Below are 6,511 nucleotides of genomic sequence, written 5' to 3' on the forward strand. Positions count from 1 at the left end.
TATTTCAGACCCCAGTAAAGACTCAGCTCTCCTATCCATTCATCTTTAACTATACCCCTGGTTACCATATACAATGCTTTTGAAATAGAATAATAAAATACTGCATACAGTCGTCCCTTGTTTATCGCGGTTAATCCGTTCCAGACTCTACCGCGTTAAATGAATTTCCGCAAAGTAGGATTCTTTATTTCTTTATTATTCAGCTGTACCTGGCGTTGAAGAATTTGCGGGGGTGCTCAAATACATAGGCCTACAGTCCATACGTACAGTAATTTTAATTTTAATTGTAATACAGAGGTGTATAATTGACTCAGACAACCGAGCGCGCGCTGTATCATTTTCACTGTCTATCAAGCTTTTAATGAATAAATGTATTTGAAAAAAACACGGTAGAGTGAAGCCACGAAAGTCAAAGCGAAAAATGGCGAGGGACAACTGTATTTCATTAATAATTATGGTCAATATGCCAACTACATGTAGCAAAGTTACATAGATTACAATGTGCATTGCAATTGAATCTGACTTTGAATTTGCCTTGAATCCAAAATGTTGCTGCTCATACACTGAATATAGAATAAATGAAATAAATGTAATATATACTTCCAACATCACCCCATTTGCTATTCCTGAATCTGTCATATTTGTACTATACCACTACTTTGCAAGTGCTTTTAAATGTTTAGCTTCATACGTTTACAGTACGTAAGACTGCATGAAAATTCATCTTCCTTCAAGCAGCATACGCAAGCACCCAATTCAACTTCTTGGCATTCCAGGGATTCTGGGGGGCAAACCAGTGGGGACGGGCCATTACACAATACACACAGGAATACAGAATGTCAAGAAGCATGCAGGCAAAAGCCATCACGGAACCAGCGCCAAAGCATTAGCTGTGCACAAACTGGCAGTTAGTATATTTTTGTGAGCAAACAAAATCTAAAATTAGCTTTTTCTCTGACCTCTTTAAAAAAAAGTAATTTCACAAATTACAGCTGTTTACATAAAATGGCCACTATAAACAGTTGAAAATTCCAACATACATATCAAATGTTTTTATTTCTTTTAGATTGGTGTAGTTAGTGCACCAAAGTTTTCTCTAATTTGTTTGCATTTCACCCATAGATTAATCATACAACAGCAGATGCCTAATTCCAATATCCAAGCATTATCAATCCTTGATCCAGATTTTGTGCCATGACTGCATAACAGAAAAAGGCAGTTTTTGACAGGAGTTTATAATAATGGTGTAATGTTTGTGAACTACTCATTCACAAGAAATGAGTTCCTGACAGGAACTATACACTTGTGTTGATTTCCTTGGACAGATTTCTTGTTTTCGTTCTTCGGCTTGTCCTTAGAATTATTACTTGAAAGCTTCTTCCCTCCTCAACTATAGCCAGTGAGAGCCAGTGAGACATGTAAGGGTGTGCTATAAGTGAGCATGTGATTGGCTGGAAACTAAACCTGGGACTGAATGTATATGACTACAGTGAATGAATGATTGAGAGTGTCTTGTTCACCCACTCATCTACCAACTCAGTCATTCCTTCGGGTCTGTTGTTCTTCTTCTGAATGAGACCCGAAGGAGTGAACACTTTGGTGAGTGAGTGAATGAATGAAAGACTCAGGTTGTTCATGGTCATGACTAAATGATAGACCCATACCTCGGTCGTGACTGAAATACACCATCTACTGCTGTAGTACACAGCCTACATGTGCAGTGACTTCCCATATGCTGCAATTGTATATTAGAGATGCAACATTTTCACAGTTTAAAATGATTTTAACCCAGGTTTGTTAGCATGTGGACTCTTTAGCTGAGTATTTGGTGAGCTGCTGGGTTTGCATTTTTAACATACATAAGCTAAGGTGTCATCTTGCTAAGACTATATGCGCTATAGGCTGTGCCATCTGTTTGTGCAAGCACACTCTATGATGTTCTCACAAAATCGACACTACACATTTTTCACGTTTCCCTGTATTTAAGCTACGAATTATTGTATCAATTCTGGTAAGTGAAACTATACTGCACATACATTATTTATACTTTAAATAGGCTGTGTATTTATCATATTGTAGGTGAGATGGCTGTGCATAGTGGAGTTCATTAGCATACTCTGGAATGCTGGCAAGCCTTGTAAATATCCCCTGAATGTGTGTGTTATTGTAAATATTTGTGATGCCTGTGTCATGTGTGAATCCTGTGCGATCCTTGTGTGTCACTAGTTATTGTGTAAACCACCCACTGTTTGTGGGCCTTACCATCCACTGTAAGACCTCCCTGCGCTTCCCTGTCAGGTGTGTCGGAGTTGTGGTCATTGCTTGCCTTCGGTCCTTTTACGGGCTATAATAAAAGAGCTGCCTTGTTTAAAACTCCTCTCGTTTCTCTGCCTTACTCCGCACTGGTGTCGGGATTGGGATGCAGGAAGCGGTCCCACTGGCACCGCTAGAGCGGGCTCTCCACAACATTGTTCTGCAAGTCAGGTGCACCCTGGCAGACCTGCAGGAACCTTGAGAGGTGGCGGTTTTGCGGCGAAGAAGACGCGCGTCCACAGGCATTGCGAAAGGAAGCTCGCCCAGAGGTCCGTATCAGAGCCACCAGCAGACAAGCTAGGAGTGCTGCAGTGAAGGGGGGGGGGGGGGGCGCGTCACCCCGTCCTTCAGAAGTGCTCCGTACCCATGCAGTGCGTCCTCAAGCTGCCCCAGCCAGCCTGCCAGTTACCCATCTGAGACGACATCGGCGACCAAAGAAGGCGGGTGCTATTGCAGACTCTGGTCACTCACCTGCCAGCGTATCACTGTGCAGAAAATATCGCCGGGGTGCTCGTGCTCGTATCTCATACGCAGTGATTTGTTTCATGTGTGGAGTTCGGTAGAACAAAATAGTTCCTACATTAGACGATTTACTACAATGTCTGCCAGTTTACTAAAATGTTAGTGAAATTTTGAGCTCCAAGCAAGAGTGTGCTGTCAGAGTAGACAGTAATACACAGAAATGGTGTAATCTGGCAAATAAGAAATATTAAAAGCCCATAAAGGTTGACAGAGGGCATGCATAGATGCTGTAGAATCGGGGCGTCTACTGATCTGATGCTGCATAACAGATGCTAGCAGTTCATACTGACTGTAACAAACATGGCTGGGGTCTGTAATTTTATAATCATATTATATTATTAAATGCCGAATTATACAAACTGTTACAATATTGATTTGACAACATGAATGTGAATCTTAGCATTTAAAGAAAAAATTGAAAATGTTTGAAACATCTCTGAAAACGTCAACTTCAAGCATAAAAAGAGGATTATGCATTTGCACTGATCTTTAAATATATTACTTATTAAAACTGATACTGTATTACCATACTAATCAGTGTAGACTTGTCAAATTGCCATGAAAACCATTTGGCAGCATTGATTTTCAAGATTTTTAAAATATTTATTCATGTATCTATTTACGTCTATTCATTCATTCATCTATTTAATTTCATTTTTTCATTCATGCGTTTCTTTGTGTGTTTATTTATTTATTTATTTTGTATGCCAAGTGTAGACAATGGCCCCTTGCAGACCTTGAATGACATTGAATGTGGAGAGAAGTATTGCTAGAACAGGTTTGCATGAAAATAGCATGCCACAATTCCCAAAGGAGACATTAACTTCTATATTGCAAAGAGTGAAGAAATAAAAACACTATCTTTAACTTGACCAGATTTCCATACAAAATCGATTGTTATTGTTTCATTTGTAATAGAACATATGGGTTTCGGTCTTTAATTAAGGGGAGACAAGGAAAGACACCTTTACTTTAAACCTTACCATTAAAAAAAAATCCAATCGTCTTCGGTCGACTGGGATTGATAGTTAAATTGTTTTACAACATCCTTGGAGAGAGAAGGACATAGAGTGAAAATGTATAAGACCAAAATGTAAAAGACAAAATCCATGAATTTAAAAAAAGAAAGAAAATATCCCATTAGGTGGATGCTTGATTTATTTATTTGTTCGTTTGATTACTAAATTGTATGTGTATTTATGTATATGAATACAAATTTAATTCTCTGCTGTTTTACCTGGATTTTTTACTGCATGTTTTTTGTCAGATCCCTGGTTCCCTGTACAGCAGCATAAAACCCAATTATTTTATGTATATAAATAGCATAATCGTTTTTTTTTTTTTTAACTAATTACTCTTCATAAACATCGATGCACCAGTGTGAGGAATTCCACTTCACCTTTAAAAATGGACTTTCAAAAATGGTCTGACCAAGGACAGGCTCCTTAGCCATAAAAAACGATGGATTTAAGTGCAAACATAAAACTTAAAACTTATAAGGAGAGGATAGTAGTATATATAGCTGGAAAGTAGTGAGTAAAACGGGGTAGCATAAAAAAATATGACTGATGTGCATATTAGGGATTAATCCTAAGACAGGGTTTCTCATCCTTTCCAAATGGGTGAGAGACACAACCCAGAATCTCATATGTGGACTGCATTTTAAATACAGGAGACCTTTAGAAACTGGTAGACATCATAGAACAAAATTGACCAATAACTGTTTTGAAAGAACTGAAATTGCCATCCTGTCTGTATGAAATTAAACATTTAAATTATAGTGGGCAGTAGCTAACGCTACAGGGTGCTTTGTTCGCCAGTGGAACGGATGACCACTATTTTATTTAAGCGAACCAGGTCAAAGTCATTCTTACAAATTAAGCAGTTAGTTATTTTCCAGTGGCAACCAATGCTAATTAACTAGTTAGATAACTAATGTTTTTTTTCTACAGCACCGTATAATAAGAACCTGGGTCATCAGGGAAAAGCATAGTTGGTGATTCAAGAAATCTTACACTCAGAGTTTGAAGTTTCTTTAGCACAGAACAAACATAATTCTCCACTTTCTATGCCCTCCACTAATAACGAAATTAATGGTACATCACTGTGTATATATACTGTCTCTCTGCTTAAACCTTTAACATGGTTGGTTCTAATCAGTCCTTTATAGGGGCGGATCAAACCCAACACGTCAAGCACCATCCTGGGGAGTGTATGTGTTTTATCAAAAATATTTCCCACAATTTGGGTGTTTTTTGGGGAACAGTCTGCATTTTATAAAATTAACAGTCTCCAACCTAACAGGAGCAGATCAATAGTAGAGGCCTCCGCAGCCCAAAGTCTTGCAATGTTATGTTACAAGTTGAATTTATTTCAACAGCCCACTTTTTTATCATTGACATGGAGTCCCAGAGGTGGGGCATCCCATAGTTAACATAGCCCTTCAGTTCCAAATATACTGAGTAATACCAAATGTAGGAAATTTAATTAGGCCTTGCTACAAATTCACCAGGGGTCCTTGTGTCAATAATTTAATCTGTATAAACCCATTAAAGTAAAAATCAAAACTTGTAATTTAAAGGCTCAGCTCACAGATATTTAGCTGAACTCATTAGTATGTATAAGGCAGATTTTACTGTCTGAACGCTAGATGCAGGTTCTTTTTTCATTATTTTAAATCCATTTTAAATACATCATGCGAAGGACAGCCCTTCAGTGCTAGCCTGTTTATGTAGGTTCTGCTGTTCCGCTGTTCTCCTGTGCCTCTAAGTTTTTATATGCATTTGCAATATTTCTGGCTCCATAGCAATCACCTTACTTACCAGGCAGAGGAGATGATCACAAAGGTGGTCCACCCAGGGTAAAGTTTAGCTTGTTGCACTGTGACCATGCTGACCCCTGTAAATTCTCCAAATGCAAGAACGTAGACTGCATAATCTCTGGTGGAGGGAGACTGTGTTCGTGCTCAGCTCGTAATTTCCCTCTGGGGATCAATAAAGCACCATCTTGTCTCATCTCATCGTTTATCCCATTTCTGATTGCAGGTGGAATTTTGCTTGATTGAGATCTGTAAGCATTCAGAAGCAACTTCAGGTCTGGAGTGACCTTGCAAAGGATAAAGCACATAATATTTTTAAATTTTATTGTACTTTTACAGATCAAAAAATTTGATTAAAATGTCTCCACAAAGTTAAGTAAACTAAGAATAGTAATTTTTGCTGTATTGATTTTTGTTGGAGCCAAAATGGAAAAGATAGCCTTTCATTTTTGGGTAAATGTAAGATGCTGTTGTGTAAGTGTTGTTACGATAAATAATGATGTGTTTTTGTGTATCTGTGTGTCCAGTTAAAGCAGTAAATTAAGCTTGCATGTGCTATCTTTGCGTTGATCTCAATAATGATCTCAATAATAAAGTCAATATCAGATGGAGTGAGAGTGACTTAAACCTGCAGTGAAGAGCGTCGAAGCACTTTGGCTAAAGGGAAGAACGGAAGCTGCTTTAGCTGATGGCAAATGGGTTGTATTGTGTAAAAGAAGGATTTAAACTCATGCACATATGTTGCAAACAGATGAGTCAATGAGTGGGAAGTTGTTAGCAGGGTACAATAATTTTTTAATGGTTCCCTGTCTAATTGTAATTTGTAATTATATTTTAGTAGTAGGTTGATGTAATCTG

The 6,511-nt window shown here is 38.1% G+C and overlaps 1 non-coding gene across 1 annotated transcript; it reads left to right on the plus strand.

Moving 5' to 3' along the window:
* Window positions 1–5,649: 5,649 nt before the first annotated feature.
* On the plus strand, window positions 5,650–5,810 carry LOC111835250 (U1 spliceosomal RNA). The gene has a single exon (XR_002836196.1). It is a non-coding gene; the product is annotated as a U1 spliceosomal RNA (small nuclear RNA).
* The last annotated feature ends 701 nt before the right edge of the window (window positions 5,811–6,511 follow it).

The sequence above is a fragment of the Paramormyrops kingsleyae genome, chromosome 10 (assembly GCF_048594095.1).
Source record: "Paramormyrops kingsleyae isolate MSU_618 chromosome 10, PKINGS_0.4, whole genome shotgun sequence".
Classification (NCBI taxonomy): domain Eukaryota; kingdom Metazoa; phylum Chordata; class Actinopteri; order Osteoglossiformes; family Mormyridae; genus Paramormyrops; species Paramormyrops kingsleyae.